Source organism: Coenobita brevimanus, unplaced genomic scaffold, assembly GCF_032717465.1.
Source record: "Coenobita brevimanus isolate Jiangsu-jjx unplaced genomic scaffold, ASM3271746v2 jjx.HiC_scaffold_172, whole genome shotgun sequence".
Taxonomy (NCBI): Eukaryota; Metazoa; Arthropoda; class Malacostraca; order Decapoda; family Coenobitidae; genus Coenobita; species Coenobita brevimanus.
In genome coordinates, this window is record NW_027642581.1 from 2944 (window position 1) to 13631 (window position 10688).

Below are 10688 nucleotides of genomic sequence, written 5' to 3' on the forward strand. Positions count from 1 at the left end.
ACAATTGTTGACTCTATACAGGGGTTTTATCCGCCCCTGTGTGGAGTACAACTCTCATGTGTGGGGAGGCTCCCCACATACAGCTCTTCTCAATAGGGTGAAGTCAAAGGCTTTTCGTCTCATTAACTCTCCTCCTCTTACTGACTCCCTTCAACCTCTGTCTCTTCGCCGCACTGTTGCATCTTTATCTCTTTTCTATCGCTACTTTAATGGTCACTGTTCCTCTGAACTGTCTGCTTGCATTCCTCCACCTCTACGACGGGCGCGTAGCACCCGTCTGGCAGCAAACTCTCATCCCTTTTCTGTCCAACTCTCTAATGCAAGAGTTAACCGTTACTCCCAGTCTTTCATTCATGCAACAGGTCAGCTCTGGAACTGTCTCCCTCTGTCTGTATTTCCTCCTGCCTATGATCTCCAGTCTTTCAAACGCAGTGTGTCCAGGCATCTCAAAATGATCGGATCTTGAATTTGGCTCTCTATTGTATTTTGTTTTTCTCTTGGAGGGAACTGTTACTGCGGGCTCATGGCCTTTGGTTCCTTCTTCCTCGCATAAAAAAAAAAAAAAAAAAAAAAAAATTCATCAGTCACACAGTAATGAAGTACAGCGTAGTGTTGCCCAACATCTCAGCACTGTATGAGAAAAGCAGCAGTTCAGTTAACTTATTATCTTTCTTTTCACAGGTGGTTTTGTAGCTCCTGTCAAGTGCCCTCTGTCACAGGATGAGCCTTGAGCAAAGGATTAACGTCAAGTTCTTGGCTAACATGGGAAAAACTCCAGCAGAAACCCTTGCCATGCTGAAGGATGTGTATGGAGAGGAAACAGTGTCCTGTACAAGTGGCTGTGAATGGCACAAGAGACTCAGGATGGGGCAGGGTGATGCTTCAAAATGTCCCATGACACATCCACACGGCAGGTCTTTTGGTCCTTGGAGAGCAGTTTGGGCTCCAACTTTGCACAAATCTTCCGCATGCCCAAATCTTCCAATAAGATGGACCTCACTGACTCCCTATTCAATCCCAGTTGCTCAGCCATCATTGTGATCATCAGTCTGCGATCACTCTGCACCAGTTCCTTGACCTTCTGGATGTTGGCATCATTTCTTGTTGTTGAGGGACGTCCTGGTTTTGGGTCATCCTCCACGTCATCCTGGCCCATCCTGAACCTCTTGTGCCACTCACAGACACGTGTACGGGACGTTGTTTCCTCTCCATACACATCCTTCAACATGGCAAGGGTTTCTGCTGGAGTTTTTCCCATGTTAGCCAAGAACCTGATGTTAATCCTTTGCTCAAGACTCATTCTGTGGCAGAGGACACTTGACAGGAGCTACAAAACCACCTGTGAAAAGAATGATAATAGGTTAATTGAACTGCTGCTTTTCTCATACAGTGCTGAGATGTTGGCCAACACTGTGATGTACTTCATTACTGTGTGGCTAATGAATTGTGTCATTAGCAGCCAAAGTCCTGTTTCTTTTTTGTCACACCTTGTACTATACACACTACAGTAATAAAATAATCATTGTAAGCACAATGTAAGACTTCCATAAGTACCTGTTTCTGAAAGCTGAGGTTTGCATCATATCAGGAATGTCTGTATGTCAGTGATTTTGCATGTGTTGAGTAATGATTGTCATTTTATTTTAAACAATTTAAGATTTAATATGATTTTGTATCCGAATAAGGAAATAGATTACAGGTTGATTTATTTATCCAGAAGTATAGCATGAAGAGTTATGCTAAGTTTGACCTGCCTACCGTCTAAACCTTTGGAACGAAATTGACACCACCACTTTCCCTCTCGTCTCATGCTAAACCCTTCAGTTCAAAAGGCCATTACAAGGAAAATAAATTTGTCTAGAGATAAGAGGAATAGCTTGCAATAAAAAAATCATCTTAGTGAAGTGAATTTGACTTGCCAGTCACTTTAATCTTTTGAATGAGATTAATGCTCACCACCATCTCTTTCATTTTTTCCAGTTCCCACTTGACGAGACAGAAGAGTCTCTCCACCATGGCTGCCGCACTCCACTTGAGGACATAGGACAGAAGCTCAACACAAAGTTCCCAATGTAAGGATACTCTGCTTCATGGGCATTTTGAGTTGAAAGCAAGTACTGTGAGTACTATATAATTCTTCCTTTTGAACAGTTACCTGTTGATCTGTCTATCTATTGCCAGACATCTGAATCCTGTAAGGGGTGGCCACAAACAAATCACCTCTCCCCCACCATCTAACTGCCCTGCTCCCACCTCATACCCCCCTGTCTCGTATACCCTTCTACGCCATCCCTCCATCTCATCCTTGGCCTCCCCCTCCCTCTCCCCCCTTCCACCTCACTCACATTGACTCTCCTCATCAGTCTTTCGCTCTCCATCCTCTCCATATGGCCAAACCACCTCATTGTATTTCTCCTAACGCTTTCTATCACATCCATATCCACACCACAACGCTCCTTCACTTCCTCATTGGTCAGTCTGTCTCTCCATGTAACTCCACATGTTCCTCTCAAATAACTCATTTCCAATGCTCTCACTCCTGACTTCTCTCCTTCCAACAAGGTCCAAGCTTCACGTCCATACGTTAGAGTTGTATCACAATACTGTCATGTAGTAATATTTTCACTTCCATGCTCACTTCCCTGTTTCTTATCACTGCTTTCAAGGAACCAGCAACCATTCTTCCTTGTTGTATCCTCTCAAGGACTTCACCCTCCAAACTTCCATCCTTACTCATCACACTACCCAAGTACTTAAATCTATCTATCTATCTGTCTATTGCCAGATGCCATAATCCCGTAAGGGGTGGCCATTTGACTTTGAGTTATTTGTTTTACGGGGAGGGGCACTAACCCTCCACCAACCCACTTGCTGACATGTAGGGAGCACGTATGATTTGGTTATATGGTTACCACCCAACGCTGTAAATGGTTTCTTTGCTTACAGGAAACCATTTGGCTTGTCACTCAATGTAAAGCTACCTGTAAAGGAAAGAAAAGCAATAAGAAGTGACAGGAAAGATGGGAGAAATAGGAAGAGAGGAGGACAGGCACAGAAAAAGAATGATAAAGGCTAAGGAAGAAGTAGGCAGCACTACATCAAGTGAGTGGATGATGGTCGCCACCACCTACCACCATGTACTCACATTTTCCATTTCCTCATCATCCAGCCTCACTGTACATTCACTGACTTCACTTCTCTCGATGACCATAACTTTACTTTTCCCTACATTCACCTTTAAATTCCGTTTCTTACACACTCTCCAAAACTCGTCCACCAAGCCTTGCAGCTCCCCTTCATCTTCGCTTAACATCTGCAAACAACAGTACAGGGAGTTTCCAGAGACTACCCTCTCTCACTAGGGTCACTCCAACATCCACTGCCCTACCTTGTATCTCTTTTATAACCCCATTCATGTACAGATTGAACAACCATGGAGACATGACACATCCCTGTTTCAACCCAACCTTCAAAGAGAAAAATTCACTCAGTTCACCATCCACATGCACTGCAGCCTTAGCACCCTCATACATACTCTTCACAGCATTCAACACCTTCCCAGCTACTCAGTATATTCAAAATACTTTCCACAATCCTTGTCTATCCACCCTATCATATGCTTTCTCCAAATGCTTAAAGGCCGCCTACAACTTCTTTCCCTTCTCTAGAAACTTTTCCACTAAAGATCTAAGAATGAATATCTGATCTACACAACCTCTTCCCTTCCTAAAGCCTCCCTGTTCTTCTCCAACTAATTCCTCTGTTATTTCCTTAACTCCGTCAGGTGCTTGAGTGTGCGAAAGTGGATGTATGTGGAATAACTGAAACTAAATGAAGAGGTGAGAGTGAGAGACAATGGGGGTATGGATGGGAAATATGTGCAGGAGTAGGTGAGAATGAGAGGGCAAAAGAAGGAGTGTGTATTGTTGTGAGTAAAAGATTGAAGAAGAACATAAGAGAGTATGGATCAGTTGGCTCAAAGATTGTGTGGGTTAGATTGAATGTTGGAATACAAATGTGGGCAATTGTGTGCGTGTATGCGCCAACGCAAGGTCGTGCAAGCAGAGTGAGAGAAGAGTTCTGGACAAATGTGGAAGTGTGCATGGAAAAGTTCGGAAGGAATGAGAGAGTGTTTTTGATTGGTAATATGAAAGAGGTAAACAGTCATCACTCAAAGGATGAATAATAAATTGACAGATGATAGGAGCAAACCATAAATATTACTCTACAGTAGTAATGTACCTCTTTTTATTAAATTTCAAATGTATGTTGCTGCTAGTATGTACAGAGCCAATAGCTCTTAAAATATTTCATTTCATTTTGAGAGTGTGGGGACCTCATAGTCAGTGTGATGTACTAAAAAGTGCTAAAGTTCATCCTTACTCTACAGGTGTCTAGCCAGGGAGCACTCAATTGCAACAGCAGCAGTCAAGATGTGCTTAATGCTGATTCAAGGTCAAGGAGTATTTAGTGCAGTGTGGTGGGGCCTGCAGGGTGTACGGTATATGGAGAAGGTTGGAGGGCAGTGTGGAGGTAAGCAAACTACATGTTGTATTCCATCAGCTAATGAGACTTTCTAGCATCTCTTCCTTACCATAATATTCTCATATAATATTTGTCTTTTTATTTATTTTTTTGTGGACTAATAATGCATAAATAGCACACAGGAGATTGGTAACCTGTTCAGTCTGAGGACATCTTTTATTCTTGTGACTGCAAGACAGATATACTCAAGAAAATTCCCAAGTAATGAAGGGGTTAATGAAAACTATATCCAGCTCTTCCAGTTCAAAAAGTCATCCTTAGTTGAATGTAGTTTTATAGAGGCAGCAATAATAGAATTTATTAAATTCCCTTGGCTGACTTTCATAACATGCCATTTGTGGAAATTGACTGGTAAGGAAGAGGTGTGAGTTAGCCTTCTACACTGATGAGAATGTAGCTTTTATTTATTTTTAAGGGGAAGGAGGGAGGATGATGAGCAGATAAACAAACTGCATTTGGTGATATTCATGCTTTGTATTGCTCTCACTCACTAGGTACAGCCACTATAACAATGACAAATAACCTTCGTATGGTTAAAAAAAACACGATGTATTTCATGTGAAGTATAAAACACTAGTTGTATTGCACATGAAGTAATTCTGACATGAATCACATTCATTGTTATTCTATGTGGGGATTACTTCACACTTGAATATACTGCATCTATATACTAGTACATATAAAAATTTAAGAAAAATGTTTGTTGGATGTGTTAGCTTTGAGTGAAACGAAGATGAAAGAGAAGGGGGAATCTATGTTTGGAAGTGTGAATGGAAGATTGTCAGGTGTTGATAGAGGAAGGGCAAGAGAAGGTGTGGCCTTGTTAGTGAGTCCGGAAGTACAGCAATGTGTGATTGAATGGAAGGAGGTGTCATCAAGACTGATGTGGGTGAAAGCGAAATTTGAACGTGAGTTGTGGGTATTTGTGAGTGCATATGGGCCTGGTAGTGAAAGGGATGAACAAGAGAGGGAGTTGTTCTGGAATGATGTTGATGAGTGTCTGCAGAGTTTTGGAGCAAATGTGAATGTGGTAATGATGGGAGATCTGAATGCTAGAGTGGGAAATGTAGCAGTTGAAGGCGTAGTTGGTATGCATGGTGTGCCTGGAAGAAATGAAAATGGGGAATGAATGATAGCGATGTGTGTTGAGCGAGAGATGGTGATTGGGAATACGCTGTTTGAGAAGAAAGATATTTATAAGTATACATGGGTGAGACAGGAGGGTGGAAGGGTTGTTGATAGAGCCTTGATGGACTATGTGGTTGTGTCTAGGAATGTAATAGGAAGATTGTTGGATGTGAGAGTTCTGAGAGGGGAGGGTGGAGGTATGTCTGACCACTACCTGGTGGAGGGAAAGTTAAGAGTAGGTAAGAGATGGGTGAGAGCTAGGAGCGTTAGGTGTGGCAGGGAGGTTTTGAAAGTGAGTGAGTTGGATAAAAGAGAGAAAAAGATAGAGTATCAGGAGAAATTGAAAGATGAGTGGAACGCAGTGAAAGATCGGGAAAATGGCAGCGTGGAGGAGGAATGGCAGTTGTTTAAGAATGCTGTGGTGGGGCATGCAGAAGAGGTGTGTGGCGTGAGACGTGTGGGTGGTGGTGTAAGAAAAGGAAGTGAATGGTGGTGCGAGGAACTGAGTATGGCTGTGGCTGAGAAGAGACGTGCATATGAAGTGTGGCTGCAGAGGAAGGATGAGATGTCATATGAAAGATATAAGGAAAAGAGGAATAGAGCGAGAAGGGCTGTGCGTGATGCTAAAGTGGCAGCAGATGAGAGGTGGGGTAGGCGGCTGACAGAGAATTTCAACAGAATAAGAAAATGTTTTGGGAGGAGGTGAAAAGGGTGCGAAAGGGAGAGTCTGGGAAGGAAGAACGAGTAAAAGCAGAGGATGGAAGGATGATAATTGAGATGGATGCAGTAAGGAAGAGATGGGCAGAGTATTTTGAACGATTGTTAAATGTAGAGGAGGAAAGGGTGGCTGAGATTGTGGCGGATGGAAGGGTGCAAAGAATAAATGTGTTGGGAGAGTTGAATGATTCTATGATCATGAAGGAGGAAGTGGAGAAGGCAGTAAAGGAGATGAAAACAGGGAAAGCTGCAGGTATGGATGGGTGTGCTGTGGAATGCTTGAAGGGTGGTGGAGTAACTATTGTTGACTGGTTAGTAAGATTGTTGAATGTGTGCTTTGAGAAAGGTATGGTGCCAATTGACTGGGCAAGTGCTTGTGTGGTCCCGTTGTATAAAGGCAAGGGTGATAAGTATGAATGTACTAGCTTTAGGCCTTGAGCCTGGTCCCAGAAATTTGACCATCGGTACCATCTGGCGGGGCAATTTCTGTCGTGCATTTTAAAATAGCAATATGTCTCTACTTTTCATTTTTGTATGATAGCACTTCGAAAGCAGTAGCTTTTTATTCATAAAGAGCCACTTTTGAATGGTACCGATAATCAAACTTTTCCGAGGCGGTGTGGGTGTATGGTAAGTAATGATCAGTAGAGTTACAAAATAATCCTTCAAACCATTAATACTGAAAGTATTCAATCACATTTATCTATATAACAATATATAACACATTTATCTATAAAACAAACTTGTGTAACAAAACTGCTTCTGGTATGAGAACTGTAAATACCTTGTGTATGAAATATACATCAAATTATCACCATAATACAAAAATTATACAGTTATCAGTTTGAATACATATGAAAATAATAATCAGTCAAAATGGCTACCTACTTTACAATATACAGTCACACATATCTCCCTAGACCGTCCATAAGGTTCATAAGTGAAAGAATAGAAGACTAAACATTTAGACTAAGCAAATTATTATTACAATGGATATACCTATAGCGCCAAGCCACACCCGGCTATTTGGCATTTGACAAAGCAAAGACTTCATTGAAATAATCTGAAAAGTATGTAATCTGCTTGTTGTTTGTGTTTGTGTTCATTCTAGTGAATGTAGGTAAAAACTAAAAAGAAATTCTGAAAATATTACACCCATTCGTCATGTGCTCATCATCGCTATCCTCAGTGTTGTCATTCATAATCTCAACTTGTGTTTGGTTGCTACATGTTTGTAGCTTGCAGAGTTCTGTACAAGGCAATCCATTCCCAAGACATGGACATGTTGGATTCTTGCATGAGCGTGAGCATTTGCAGGAGAGTAGTTCCAGAATAGCCTCAGGGGCAGCAGGAACATCAGACCAATCAATCATGAGTTGCTCATTGTTATCCACATTCTCTGTATACCAGCCTCTTCCTGTTGGGGGAGGAATGGTTGGGCATCTTTCCAATGACTGCTTCCACACTCTTGCCTGATAGCACGCTGACATTGTTGATACAGAGCAGATTTACATGGTGGTAGCTGCCAGGATTCAGCCTCTTCTTTCTTGGCACAAAAGATTTGGTAACGTAGCTCATCCACTCTAGTTGCTCCCTGGATACTGTACAGGTGACACGTGAAGGCCTCTAACTTCTGAAAGTGCTCCTGACTTAGGTTCCAGCCCTCTCCAACCCTCTGCATGGCCTCTCGGTGTTCTGTGTTACCTTTCATTAGTTTCAAAGCAGAGACCTTCCCCTTTCCTGCAAAGGCACTCACAGTGTCGCAGCCCGCCATGGCATGAAGACACAGAAGTGCTTTTGTGTTGTCTGGTCCAAGTGTGGCTGCAACTTTGGTAACATCTATGTACTTTACTCTGTTTTTGGTACCACTTTTTATATAGATGCTGCTTGGGATATCACTAGAGAAGGCCACACATAGCACTAGAACGTCTGTGTCATCTGATACAACCTTCATTGCTGTATAGCCCTGTGAGGCTGCATGGGCAGCATGAAGAAGAAGTCGTGTGTCTGCTTCTTCTTGAGTGGACTTTAATCCATCCACTACCATGGAACCATGCTCAGTCAGTCGATAACAGGTTTCCCCACAGGTGACATATATGACTTTGCCAACAAACCGTCTCTGGTGTCTTGGATGTTTCCACTCTTCTGTGATGACCTTGATTAGGTTTTCCTTGTTTCTGGAACTGGCAAGGAACTTTCTCCATTGTTTGATGGTATGGCCAGGTGAGATGCTCTTGAACTGGGTAGATTCAGACTCACCTCGCCAAACTCTCTCAGCAGCTTTGATGGAATTTTCTTGGTACACATGGAATACAACATCAATGCGTGGAGAATCATCACCTTCTGCAATTACAATGGAAAGAGCATGGTCAGCAACTTCAGCAAAGGTTTTATGGGTGCCTCTTATTTTCTGGATCAGGGCCATACCATCAATAAGACAAGCAGCTTTCCCTGGCACACATTCCGCTGGACAGACATTCTTCTGTAGCTCTTTGGCCAGTGCAGCTTTATTTGTCTTTCTGAGGCTACCATCTGCTGTTGCTAGGGTCCATGGAAGAGGGCCTAGTGGGTACTGAAAAACCTCCCGCAGATTCAAACTTCTGCTCTGAGCAATGAGTACCATGTGAGCAAATAGATTTCGGTCAGCTTTCATGATTACTTCCTTTGGAGTGTTGCTATTTGTCTTCTTTTTCTTGTTTAAGTTGGCGAATGTCTTCAGGTTCAGTTTGGGCAGAGGGTCGTGGAATTTCTTGACTGGTGGACTGCTTTGTAGCCTTTCCTCTCTGAAATTTTGATATGCTCTTTGTCCTAATTGTCTTGCTTCGAGAAGGTCTGTTTCAATATCTTTTGGAGCCACACATCCACTTGACAAGCAAACAAGATCCATTTGTTCAGTACTGACAGGATTGATCCAGCTATTGTCCAGAATCTCCATCAACCTCTTGACGTCTTCTTCATCTTTGAGGATTTTTGTTTTTTGAAGATCTTTGTGCATACTGTTTGGTTGATCCATGTCCAATGCATATTTCAGGGTTCTAAGATATGAGCTATGATACTCTGCAGTCAAGTAGTAAAGGTTAACTGCTGCTGGCTTTAGACTGAAGCCTTTTGTACCGCCAGCTGTCTGAGTGTCTCTGTTAATCGTCTCCTCCACAGCCTGGTCAACTGGAACCTTTCCAAATGTATTTTCAGTTCCAAGCTGTATAGACAAACCTCCTGCCTTCAAATACTCATAGGCATCGGGATTTTCTGTGGGAAGATGTGACATTTCAGCATAGTAGCATGAGACGTATCTGGCGTAGTTAATGTTATCATAACTGAAACACCAGGGTATCATAGCCTGGATTGCTGCCAGGTGTAGGTGCCAATCTCCTTCATGAGAGGCTCTCACGAAATTCAACACAATCTCCACCATTTCAACATAACTCATCCAGAAGCAGGCCAAAGGACCACTCCTACTGCGAAGATGTTCTTTGAACTTGTCAAACAGTTCAGCTATCACTTGGAAAGAAGGAGACTGGATGAGCTCTGTGAAAGAAGTCTGGCACAGGTTTGCAGACATGGTTTCAATCTCAACCACCAATGACTGAAGATGATGTGCACTCTCACTATGATGCTCCTCACACCAGGATGGGAATTCTCTCCAAACCAGGCGCATCAAAGCTTCATACAGAAGCTTATGAAGTCGAATGGCACGGTTGTATTTGCGTCCTTCCAACACACCAGAAATGGATCCCTCTGCAATGACACCTGACTCGATGCAAAGGTCTTGTAGTCCTGCATCAGAGAAACGCTTCCCAATCACTGCCATTAATGTGCATATTGTATGGAATGCCCCAAGTCGTGGTACAATGTGCGAAAACGTGTCCTTGTGCTTCCACAATATCTCAGTGACCTTTGCATATATCGCTTGGTCACACACTACGACAATGCTTTTGAGCTCCAAAGTATTCCTGATCTTCTGCGAATGAATCACAACTTCATGGATAGTGGACATTTCAGTAGCTGGAGCATTGATGGTGGGTAGATATGCCACAGTATTTTGAGAAACTTCTTCATTATCTCTGGTAGCAATACTGAACCCTGTCCATCCAGGTACTGGGTTCTCTTGACTACTGGCAGTATGCAATCTAGCCAAGATCCAAATCAAATTATTCTTCTGGGCTTGCTGTACTACCTCCTTATAGTGTAACGCAATATGCAGTCTTGATGGTGGTCCTACCCGTTCACCAGCATTGTATGGAGGTAGAATGATAGGATTTGCATCAAGGGTCCTCTTCTTTACAACAGGTTTGGGT

General features: G+C 42.7%; 1 pseudogene; it reads right to left on the bottom strand.

Annotated features, from left to right (window-relative positions):
• Nucleotides 1–859: 859 nt before the first annotated feature.
• On the bottom strand, nt 860–1228 carry LOC145389640 (protein GVQW3 pseudogene; annotated as a pseudogene).
• Between the last annotated feature and the right edge of the window lie 9460 nt (nt 1229–10688).